Here is a 12696-nt window from a genome sequence, read left to right on the forward strand (position 1 = left end):
TGGGCTAGGCTCTGGGATACATCGAATTAACAAGGCAGATAATACTCTGAACCTCATGGAGCTCACATTCGTAGTGGGAAAGCCTTAATAAAGTGCTCAGATGGGTGGCAGGGGTTTTAAGCAAGTCATTGGGGGGCTATATAAAAGGGAAGGACTTCCTGGAGCAGATAGGCCTTGGGTTAGGTGGAGGACGGGTAGGGGCAGTCCTGACAGGTAGAAAAAACTGTAAGAACAGTAATAAGGCAATAGCCGTCAGCCTGGTAACAGGGCTCAGCAGTTACCGTCTATTGAAGACTGACCACGTGCCAGGCATCGTGCTAAGAACTTAGCATCTTTTACGTTGTGTAGCCTTCGGGGACACCATACAAAGCAAGCATTAATCTTCTCCCATTTTACAGCTGATGGGACTGAGGCTTATATAATAGAAATACCTGGTTCAGAAAGTCACATACCTCGAAAGAGGTGGATCTGGATTTAATCCCACGCCTGCCTGATTGTGAAAATGAGTCCTATGCCCTTCAGAGCATCCTGATGTGTCAGAAGTGGCCGTCTGGCTATTTAACACTCTCCACTACCCTCTTCCGGGACACGTTCTGTGGCAGGACTTGCTTGGTTGCTGTTGTGAGGACACAGTTCTTGGATCAGTCTCAACGTCTCTGCCTCTGACTTCTCAGCACCTGTCCCATCTCTCATTTGTCAGAGACTCTTAAATGGTCACCAGGATCGGTTTTCTCCTCTTTGTGTCACACGGTGTAAGGTATTTCCCACCATTCCTTTGACATGGTCAGGTCTACACGGTCACATGACTGAATTCTGGCCGATGGAGCATGGGTGGCAGTGGTGTGTGGCATTTCTAGGTCTGCCCCCCCACCCCCAGTCCCCTACCCACACTCTTCCTTTGTTTCCCTTCCAGGATGAGGAGGAAGTCATCTATTAACGAGGTCCGAGCCACTACTCTTACTTAGCCTGTGTCTTTGTATTTTTCTGAAGTTGGAAACGGCGGAGGCAGTCAGACAGACTCCTGCATGCGCTCGATCAAGATCCACCCGGCATGCCCACCAGGGGCGATGCTCTGCCCATCTGGGGCGTTACTCTATTGCAACCAGAGCCACTCTAGCACCTGAGGCAGAGGCCACAGAGCCATCCTCAGCGCCCGGGCCATCTTTGCTCCAATGAAGCCTTGGCTGCGGGAGGGGAAGAAAGAGACAGAGAGGAAGGAGAGGGGGAAGGGTGGAGAAGCAGATGGGCACTTCTCCTGTGTGCCCTGACCGGGAATTGAACCCAGGACTCCCGCATGCCAGGCCGACGCTCTACCACTGAGCCAACAGGCCAGTGCCTAGCCTGTGTCTTTGGATAACTGTGAGGAGAGGAGCCCACTCCTTGAGTTGGATCTATCTTGGACTCCTGTGTGGACTGTGACACTGATCTATCGGAAATAAAACAGGCTGCTAGCTTCTATTTTATCTAGCAGAAGTGGAATTCCGTGGCGCCAAAGCATGATGTGCTCGGGTCTATCCGTGGCCATGGCCAGGCCCACACGAATCCATACACCCGCCTTGTGTTGCTGCTCCTGAGGGTCTGAATCTCCTTCCATGTATCATTCCAGCCTTCGATCAAGGTCGCTGGCAGCGCTGATGGACCCTTCTAACAAAAGGAGCTAAGCTAAGGAATCTACAGGTAAAAACCGAAGAGTGAGTGGACAGAAACTTGACCTTTGTTCTCATTCTAGTGGTGACATGTTAGCGGGAGACAGGGCACAAGAAAGGGAGAAATGAAGACAGAGGTAGAAGAGAGCTGGGGGGAAGATGGAGAAGAGGAAGCAGAAGTCTGAGAGAGAAGATAAGGAAGAAAGAGGAGACAAGAAACAGGAGAGGATACAGAGAAGTGAAAAAAATGTTCACCTTTTAAGGTCCGAGCAGAGAAGACTCTTTCAGCATGACTTTCCCAGGAACTCATCACACCCAAAGTTCTGATATTAGATGTTTCTTTCCTGGTCTGGGACTGGTGCATTTGGTTCACCACCTGGTCACCCTCTGACACTTGCAAATACTCTGAATAGGTATGACCTTGTGCTCTGCAGCCTTAGCTCCTGGGTCAAACCTGAGATGAGCTGCCAATCGAGCTCTTAAGAAAATAGCCTTTTTTCCCTCCCTGGCAGGTTAGAAAAAAAAGAGGGATAAAGGTTGCATCAACAGGAGACAACCTCAGCACCAGTAACTGTATTTAGATTGCGGTGGTTGGGAGTTAATTAGGATTGGTGGTTTTTCCACTCTCTGCCTCTCCATCTTCTTTTTCCTGAGTAACTAATTGGAAAATGGGTTATGAAGAACATAAGGGCGACTTCTCAGGACTGGTGATGGGCTATGGGGGTGGTTGGGAGAAAAACCCTCTCAAAGCGCTTTTGCTCTAAACGGGCCTTTCAGAAGTCAGATGTCGTCAGGACCACGGACAGCTCCAGGCCAGCCAGGCAGGAGGACCACAGAGGAGACCAGCAGGAAGGTGGCCCAATCACACAAGGCCTTGGAAATCCTCAGATAGCTGGCTCCCGCCGCCTGCCACTTTATTTAATTATGCAACAATCAGCAACCTTTACATGTTAATTAGGGAGTCACTGTAATGAAGCCATCCTGCTTCTATCCGGGGCAGGCCGGCTCTTTCTCTCGTCGCTCCGGAAGGGCCTTCGGCACTAATTGGCTGTTTGGTACCTCGATCTTGACAGTAAGAGGTAGGCAGTGATCCCCTTGCCTTGCTTCTAATGCATGCTCTAGTATCTTCTGCCCTTCTCCTCTTTGATTTGCCTAATTAGTGCTAATAATTTAAAAGCTGCATGGCCCTCTTTTGATCTCGCTGTCGATGGTAGACAAAGCCACTCCATTAGCAGGTATTAAATGGCGTTAATATGTGGTGACACACGGTCGGAGCTGGCTTGCACACAGTTCCCGCAGCTTGGGACCCCGGGGCTGTCTCAGAAACTCACACACATGCACACATAGTATCCACTTTATTCCAGGAGAAAAGTCGTTCTAGGCAGCAACAGCTTCGAGTTCTGTGTCTTAAAAACCGTTCGAGGCCCCTTTACTGTGGGCTGGCATTGAAACCACATGATTTATTCCACATTTCAGGATTTTAATGATTAATGCATGAATGTATCTGCAAGAATGCCAAGGTCTTTCAAATAATGAAAGCCTTTCTCTCTCTCTCTCTCTCTAAAGTTGTTTGTTTTCATTTCAAATCAAAGCAATCTGTCTTGAGCATTCATTTCTCTCCCCCTTCACTCTCTTCACCCTGAAAAGGAAAGAAAAAAAAGGAGCTCATTTCATTGGGGTCTTGATAACATTTTGACAAGTAATAGAATTCATTTACATTTATCAAAATAAACAGATAAGTCTTCCATCTTCTGTCTGTTAAGCTGACATGGACCAGTCTTTCACCTCCAACAGACATCAATAAGCTCGAGGTTGTATTCAGCGATTCAACCTGTGTGTTCCCAGATATTCTGGAGTTTTTGTTGAAATATAGAAGGTACAGAAGGACTGAAGGACCCAGGAGGAACTTCCAGCAGAACCTTCCCTACTTCCTCTTAGTTTGGTCTGGGCTCACAAACCATACACGGACACTTATTTAAAGGCAGCAGGACTCCATGGTTAAGAATATTGGTTCTGGAATTGGATTGATGGAGTGCTAATCCTAGCTCCACCACTTTCCCTAAAAAGTATGTGACGTTAGGTGGGTTATTTATAATAGAGGCAGCTACCTCGTAGAGCTGGTGTGAAGATTATATGAGAGCATACATACAAAATGCTTAGTGCTGCACTTGGAACATAATAAGTTCTCTGAAATGTTAGGACTGTTCATGATGATGACAATGATGATGGTAATGCTGATGGTGATTGAATAGCATGGAGTTGTTTTTTTTTTTAATTTTATTGAGCCTTTGGGTTTGTGCAGGAGGAAATCATGACTCTATTTGCTTTAAAATTCAGATAAATGCTGATGCTTTGGAACACTGAAGTTATTATTATTATTTTTTTTTAAAGAAAACAACATTCCTGCCATTCAGACTTTCCAAGGGACCACCTCATTTTAAGGAGTTGTTATATCTATCTTAATGCTGGTGTTCTATTTTCCTGACATAGCTCCGTTATCTTAATGCTGGTGATTGATGGATAGTAGATTGGAAGACAAAGTAATTAACAAGATTTTGGGAGCAAGGAGAAGAGAATTGAACTCTCTTTGCACAGAGATGTGTATTGACTTGCAGAAGTGGAAGTTCAGGTGCAAGACGGGCTTCCCAGTTGATCAAATTCTGTAGTTCTGTTGACGTTTCCCTGCAATTCTCCTGGCCGTGTCTCCCCCATGAAGCGACCTCAAACTCAAGTGGGTTTGGAGAGGCGACAGCAGTTACCTTTACACCGACGCATCATGACATCCAAGGACAAGAGGGGGAGCTTCTGGAAGCTCTTCCGGAAGATGGAGAAAGGACTCTTGCAGCCCTTGTCCTTGTTTTCTTCTAGTTTGTTGCTCAAGCAGCAACCAAAGCAATCCTGGTGAAACATAAGTCAGAGCAGGACACGCTTCTGCTCCAAACCCTCTGGTGTGTCCCCTGTCACTCTGTGTGAAAACCAGAGTGCACTCAATCCCAAGCCCACTGGTCTGTCTCCTCGCTCTTTCTTCCACATCCCACACTCATTCCCACTTCAGAATGCTTTGCCTGGAGAGCTCCCTGCAGACTTCATCAGATCGAATTCCTCACTCCCCCAAGTGGCCTTCCCTGGGGACCTTATTTCAGTGTAGCCCTTGCACACGTCCGCTCCTCTTCCTGGCTTCCCTTCCCTCGGCTTCACTGACCACCATCTGACATTTGCTACATATGTTATGATTTATTTTGTTTATTGTCTGTTTCTCTTCACAAAAGCAGTGATTTCTTTCTTTCTTTCTTTCTTTCTTTCTTTTTCTTTCTTTCTTTCTTTCTTTCTTTCTTTCTTTCTTTTTCTTTCTTTCTTTCTTTCTTTCTTTCTTTCTTTCTTTCTTTCTTTCTGTTCCTTTTTCTCAAAAATGTCATGAGCTCTGAATTCCCTGCACCTACAGCAGTGCCTGGAACATAGTAGGCACACAATATATGTCAAATAAATAAAGGTTTTCCCCAAGCTTCTCCTTTCCTTTCATTGGCTCAGATTTGGTCACATGACCATCCCTCAGCCAATCATTGCAAGGGGTTGGGGATTACTTTCAGAGCAGTCAGGCTCCCCCTGGAGCTGGAGGCGGGGTTATTTTGCTGTGCTTCGTTTGGCTGCATGCACACCTACCTGCACAGAACCTGGGTTCTGTTAGGGAGGAGAGGAGGGGAGGGCGTGGGGGGTTGGGTATCCACTGATGCCAATACGGAGGGCACTGGCTCTTTCTGAACACCTCAGTGGCTCCCAGCATGCCTTACCTCCCCTTAGAGAGCTTTCTACTGACCCAGCAGGACAGCCAAGACATTCCCTCTGGACTGCAGGGCTGTTGAGAGCAGATGAGAGGGGTGCTGGGGAGAGAAGAAAAGTTACTTTAGAGAAGCATGAAAGACGAACACCTTTGACAAGCAACAATCCAATCTGCAAAATGAGAAAATCACACACAAACCCCCGATTGCAAGTTCCAAGGTGCTAACAGCAATCCCCCACAGGACGGCCCTTGAATGACAGTCTAATTTTCCCATGATAGCCGAGGGAGCGCCTCCGCGTGGCTTCTCTGCGCTAAGGTTTGTGTGTGAGAAAGACACGAGGTGCCCACTTTCCCCCAGAGGCAGCGCAAGGTGCTCAGTGGGGGATTCCTGGTGTGGGAGGCCCCAAGTCCACTCCCGGGGACCATCGTCTAAGCTGGGGCGCACTGCAACAGCCCTGGCACCATCAAGAGCTAAAGTCTGGGAGAGCATCTCACTGTCGCTCAATAGTGACTGTAGAAGAAGCATCTAAAAAAAAAAAAAGTTAAGCTCACATATGAGTGAAATCATAGGGTGCTTGTCTTTGTCTGACTGGCTTATTTCACTTAGCATTACAAAACAAACGAATAAACAAAAGAAACAGACTGGTAGATACAGAGAATAGACTGACAGCCGTCAGAGGGGAGAGGGGACTGGGGCGGTGAAAAAGGCGAAGGGGTTAAACAAAGAAATAAAAGCTCATAGACAACAGCGTGGTGACTACAGGAGGGGAAGGGGAGGGGGAGGTAGAAGAGGGTGGGGGGGAGGGGCACATGGTGAGGGAAGGGGACCTGACTTGGGGACATGCACGCACAGTGCAGCATACAGATGATGTGTCAGGGGATGGGGCACCTGAAACAAATGTCATCTTATTAGCCAATGTCAACCCAATAAAGCCAATTAAAAATAAACGAATGGGTAAAAGCTAAGCTCAGATCAGGAACGGCCTCATTCAGCACCTGAGAAGGTAGAGGCCTGTTCACTCTTTGATTCGATAGACGCTTATCAACCAGCAGTGCGGGAGGCATTCTTTTCTCTTTACAAAAGTAGCCAGCGTAGTTTTTTACAAATGAAAATCCAAACTATCGCTCCCCAGTTACAAGTCTTCCACGTTCCTCACCGCAGTTAGAACAGCCCCCACATTCCATGCACGACTCCCGGCCCCCTCGCTGGCCTGTGTGGTGGCCATGTGCCAGTCACCCTGGGGGCCTCCTTTCTGGTTCTCTCCTACTCCAAGCTTTGTCCTGCTGCAGCCCTTCTGCATGTGACAGTCCAGTCTCTTAAAGCATGCTTCCCTAGATCCATCCACTCATGCCTGACTTCTCATTATTCAGGCCCTGCTCAATCCTATGACCTCAGGCCAGCAGCGGCGTTACGCATTCCTAACAACAGGGGTGGTCCAGTCACCGGTCAACACACACGCATCTGGCTGTGATCAACTGCTGCGTCTGTGCCTACCACCTCAGGCCACCCTGATCGCGCGCTGCCTCCCCGGTCAAGGTATCAGCCACTTGCATTTATTTCCTTCATAGTGTCTTTCACTCTCCTACATCATCTTGGCGAATTTCTTTTCTATTTCTGTTTTTCTACTTTTTTTTTTTTAATTTTATTTTTCTGAAGCTGGAAACGGGCGGGGAGAGACAGTCAGACAGACTCCCGCATGCGCCCGACCGGGATCCACCCGGTACGCCCACCAGGGGGCGATGCTCTGCCCCTCCAGGGGGCGATGCTCTGCTCCTCCGGGGTGTCGCTCTGCTGTGACCAGAGCCACTCTAGCGCTTGGGGCAGAGGCCAAGGAGCCATCCCCAGCGCCCGGGCCATCTTTGCTCCAATGGAGCCTTGGCTGCGGGAGGGGAAGAGAGAGACAGAGAGGAAGGAGGGGGGGGGTGGAGAAGCAAATGGGCGCTTCTCCTGTGTGCACTGGCTGGGAATCGAACCCGGGTCCCCCGCATGCCAGGCCGACACTCTACCACTGAGCCAACCGGCCAGGGCCTGTTTTTCTACTTTTAATTGCACGTCTCAATCTATTAAAGCGGGAGTTCATCCATTTTGCTCCTTGTACATTTACAGTATCAGCTGTGCATAGTTCAGGGTCTGGCGTAAGGGAGGTTCTCTATAAACACCCGTGGAGTGAAGGACCGAAACATCCCAGCCCTTTGGGCAGCTTACATTCTGGGTGATGGTCTCAGAGGGGTCCGAGTTTCAGAGGTGTGTGCATGGGCCATGGAATCGTCTTAGCGTCCCGAATTTCAGAGTCAGAAGTCCTTAGAAATTGGAAGTAGCTCTAAGTCGGGGGACAGAATGATTATGTCCATGTGGGTTCTCAGGAGGGGCAGATGGGCACTAGTTCTGGGGAGCGTGTCTGGGACGATGGCTCGAGGATGCCACCACTGAGTCCTGTGGTCCCATGGGTTTGGTCACGCCCGGAATGTCTCATAGGTAAAATCAGCTTTACCTGGCAGACGAAGAAACCGAAACTCGGTGAGACTAATGACTTGCCCAAGGTCACAGAGGCAAGGCTTGTAGGCCTGGTATCTTGACTGTGCTCAAGTGTGGGCTTCTTGACAGCAGGAGTCGTGTGTCTCCTGCCTTGTCTCTTCTGCTGTGGGGCCTGGACCCTGTTGTGGAGTGGACTCAGGTAGACATTCTGTCTTTACAGACTCTGTAAAGGAAGTGGACAAAGTCATGGAGCCTCGCCCTTGGTGGGCTACATCAAGACCACGGCTTGGCCAGGCTCTCTCCAGGTGACCCTGGGGAGATGTCACGCCCTCGTAATCCTCAACCTTCCCCTCTGTAAAAGGAAGGGATTCGGGCCGCGAGACTGTTTCCAGCCTTGATGTGGGATTCTGCAATGTCAAAAAAGAAGAGAGATTGTATTATCGCGGATTGAGAAATGATTATCTTTTATGCTCTATGTGCAATGTTCCACCTCTCAGGCTACCCGTGATAGGGTGTCGATGTCGCCTCGTATATCAGACACCGCAGTAATAAGTATGCAATTTGTGACTGCAATTTCCATCTTATGGCGACAACTGATTTACACGAGGTGTTTTTAAAGCGTGTCACTTGTAACGTACGCACCTGCCAAGAGCCTGCTCTTCCATAATGACTTTCTCCGCGAGGTCAGGGGAAGTACCCTGATTTAAGTAAACAAACAACGGGCAAGTTTCCAACACTGTAGCCTCCCTGCCACCCCGGGAAAGAGGGTTTGCATCCACAAGGGGTACAGTCACAACACCCCCGAATTCATACACAAAGACCCCTGGCTAAGCGGATCAAGAGTATGGAAACTTCTGACCGCTCTCTCAGACCCTGACTGTGGTGGGGAGGGGCTGTCACAGGTCAACTTGGCCATATTTGGGAACTGCCACTAAAGGGCCAGTTCACTGAGTGTCCTATGTGCTGATCGATCATTTGGATAACAATTTAAAAAATAAAATTAAGCCTGACCTGTGGTGGCGCAGTGGATAAAATGTCGACCTGGAAATGCTGAGGTCGCCGGTTCGAAACCCTGGGCTTGCCTGGTCAAGGCACATATGGGAGTTGATGCTTCCAGCTCCTCCCCCCTTCTCTCTCTCTGTCTCTCTGTCCTTTCTTTCTTTCTCTCTCTCTCTCTCTCTCTCTCCTCTCTAAAAATGAATAAAAAAAAATCTTAAAAAAAATAAATTATTAAAAAAAATAAAAATAAAATTAAAAAAAATTTTTAGATTTTTTTTTTTTGTTCTTGTTATTTAGATAAAAAATTTAAGGCAAACATTTGAAGGTCAGTGACAGACTGAAAAGGAGAATCCAGGAAAAAAAAATCCTCATGCAGTAAATTTTTCTTCCTATCTATTCGTTTTTTTGAAAATCGGTTATTTTGCTAGATAGCTTTGAACTAAGCGATTATGGGCAAATTGGTCTATTCTTGAGGGGTGAGACCAGACAGTGTGAAGTCTGAGTCTTTGACCTCTCGTCACGGGTGGGGTGAGGCAGGCTGAAGGCCCACCTAGTCCATCGGCCCGCGGCCGGGCAGAACACGCCTGCTCCGGTCAGACCCGGAGAAGAGAGGGCGCTGATCACATCTAATCCAGCTGGACACACTCCGAGTGGAGGGGATTTTGAGGACTCTTGCTCCTTAATGCTGGCAGGCCCTCTGTGGCCTCTGAGACCGAGTCATGTGGACGCAGGCTTCCAGGAGACTTGATCTTCTCCCCTGCCTCTGAGCTGTGAATCCAGCCATCAGACACCATTGCCTTGAAGTTAGGCTGCCGGGATTTTTTTTTATAAAACTCCTCACGCTAGTGCAATCATGACCGAAGCGCCCCTGGGGCCAGGAAAGACCAGGGACATACGGCTGTCTGTGGATAAAGCATCTGCTGACCCAGCCTCTCCTGGACACTCCAGAGTCCAGCTTAGCAACTGGACTTGGTTGGCTGCGCTCAGGACAGAGGCTGGTGGAGAAGAGACTGGGATTTGGCCACTTGTTTGAAATCCTCCCAAAGGTCATGCATCTGGTGAGGATTTCTTCTTGAGCCTTGCCTGGCTCGTGCAGTTCATCCCTGCAGCAGACCGGCCTCGTGAGCCCGCAGCTCGGGCCTGCCGTGCCCACCCACTCCCAGCGACAGCCCCAGGGGGCCGGCACAAGGCCAGGCTGGACGGAGAGCCTCGATAAGTGCTCGTGGCCTGGAGAGAAGCCTGGAGAGGCCTGCCTGCGGCCAGCAGGGTGCGAACTTGGCCTGCTCCCCGGCTGCTGGCTACTGGCCACAGTCCAGGAATTCCTCAGACAGGTTAGAGCAGGGGTCCCCAAACTTTTTACACAGGGGGCCAGTTCACTGTCCCTCAGACCATTGGAGGGCCAGACTATAAAAAAAACCTATGAACAAATCCCTGTGCACACTGCACATATCTTATTTTAAAGTAAAAAAACAAAACAGGAACAAATACAATATTTAAAGTAAAGAACAAGTAAATTTAAATCAATAAACTGACCAGTATTTCAATGGGAACTACGGGCCTGCTTTTGGCTAATGAGATGGTCAATGTCTGGTTCCATATTTGTCACTGCTAGATGTAACAAGTGATGTGACGCGCTTCCGGAGCTGTGAGGCGTGCATCCCACGTCACTGGAAGTAGTACTGTATGTGAGCGATGCCATGCTTTGCGTCTCTCACTGACCACCAATGAAAGAGGTGCCCCTTCCGGAAGTGCGGCGGGGGCCGGATAAATGGCCTCAGGGGGCCGCATGTGGCCCGCGGGCCGTAGTTTAGGGACCCCTGGGTTAGAGGGTGCAGAGAACGGCCAATGTCTCATTCCTGCAATGTGGTCCTTTTCCTGGTGGTGGCGCTGGTCGTCATGCCCATCATCCTCTCACCAGGAGTGCCCTCTCCTTGTCTTCTGTTTTCCTGTCTGAACGCTGCCTTCTCTAATACCCCGCTCAGAGATCACGTTCTCTGGGAAACCTCCCCGGTTCTGCCAGGCTCAGATGTCTTGGAATCGTCTGTGCCCGTCAGCATCCCCACTATATCGTAAAACCTCAGAGAGACACGCTTTGTCTTTCTTCTCATCGATTTATTCACTTGTGTGGCGACAGCGTGATCATAATGCTGAAGAGCACAAACCGGACTCAGGGAAAAACCTGGGCTGAAAGTTGAGGTTTGCAACTTGCTGGTTGTGTAATTTATAGGGGGTGACTCAACCTCTTTCAGCCCTATGCTTCTTTTTTTTTTTTTTAAATTTTTTTTTTCTTTTCATTTTTCTGAAGCTGGAAATAGGGAGAGACAGTCAGACAGACTCCCGCATGCGCCCGACTGGGATCCACCCGGCACGCCCACCAGGGGCGAAGCTCTGCCCACCAGGGGGCGATGCTCTGCCCATCCTGGGCGTCGCCATGTTGCGACCAGAGCCACTCTAGCGCCTGGGGCAGAGGCCACAGAGCCATCCCCAGCGCCCAGGCCATCTTTGCTCCTATGGAGCCTTGGCTGCGGGAGGGGACGAGAGAGACAGAGAGGAAAGCGCGGCGGAGGGGTGGAGAAGCAAATGGGCGCTTCTCCTGTGTGCCCTGGCCGGGAATCGAACCCGGGTCCTCCGCACGCTAGGCCGACGCTCTACCGCTGAGCCAACCGGCCAGGGCTTCAGCCCTATGCTTCTTATATGTAAAAATACTACAGTGGTAATATTCACTCCTAGGGTTGTTGAAGGAATTCACTGCAGATATCATTTATTGAGCACCTACTGTATTCCATGCTTTATGCTGATAATAGTTAAATAGTTATTATGATGATTACTTATTTATTCAATATGAGTTATTAAACAAATCTTGGGTGCCTCTTCCTGCCCTAGGTGCTGCCTCAAGGATCTAGCAAGGTGTTCAGTACAGAGTTAGGGCTTGGTCAATCTCTACTGTATGAATAAAGGTTTAACAAGTCATGGACTTAGTTTCTAAGTCAGTGTATTAGTCAGGTAGGCTGGATTATGCTGTGTAACAAACACCCCCTCCCCACTCCTTCACCCTTACCAAAACTCAGTAACTTAACAAAAATAAATATTGTTCCCATGATGTGTTTGGTGTGAGCTGAGATTTCTGTTCATCAAGGCTTAGAGACCCAGGCTGATCGTGGTGCATTTTTGACAGATGCTTCCGGGATCTCTTACAGTTTCCACTTGAAAGGGGCATGCATCATCTCTGCTCACGTTGTGCTGGCTAGAGCAAGCCACATGGCCCTCCATAACTTTAAAGGGGAGAAAGAATTGATTGAAATCCTCTCTTGTGCCCAAAGGGAGGAGGACCAGAATATCTGTGACTGTCCCTTGTAACCCCATAGACAGCAAGCTGGTGATACAGTTTTCTGACTAAGACACAACCATCTTTGGCTCCACAAAGAACCCACAGTTCAAGGTCAGCATCAGCACCTCCCCCCAGGCTCCTGGTTTGGAATTAAATTTTCAGACTAGGCCCTTTTCTCTCTTCCCACTTCCCCTGCTCAATTACATTTTAAGCAGATGGGTGATCCTGTCAGCCTTAAGAAAACAACAGAAAGGAACAAATTTATGTAGAACATCCCACATCCTAATTAAATTTCTCTACCACCCCAAGGTTTGAACTTGGATGCTGATTTGCACTTAAAAAAAAAAAAAAAGGAATAAAAAAAAAAAACACCAGAAGACCAAATTCAAGAAAACTTGCAAAGTGCTTTCATGTTGTTCTCCACGGCTGACATGTAAATGAAAAACCAGCTTTTATTTTTATTTCATGA

The sequence above is a fragment of the Saccopteryx bilineata genome, chromosome 9, assembly GCF_036850765.1.
Source record: "Saccopteryx bilineata isolate mSacBil1 chromosome 9, mSacBil1_pri_phased_curated, whole genome shotgun sequence".
Lineage (NCBI taxonomy): Eukaryota > Metazoa > Chordata > Mammalia > Chiroptera > Emballonuridae > Saccopteryx > Saccopteryx bilineata.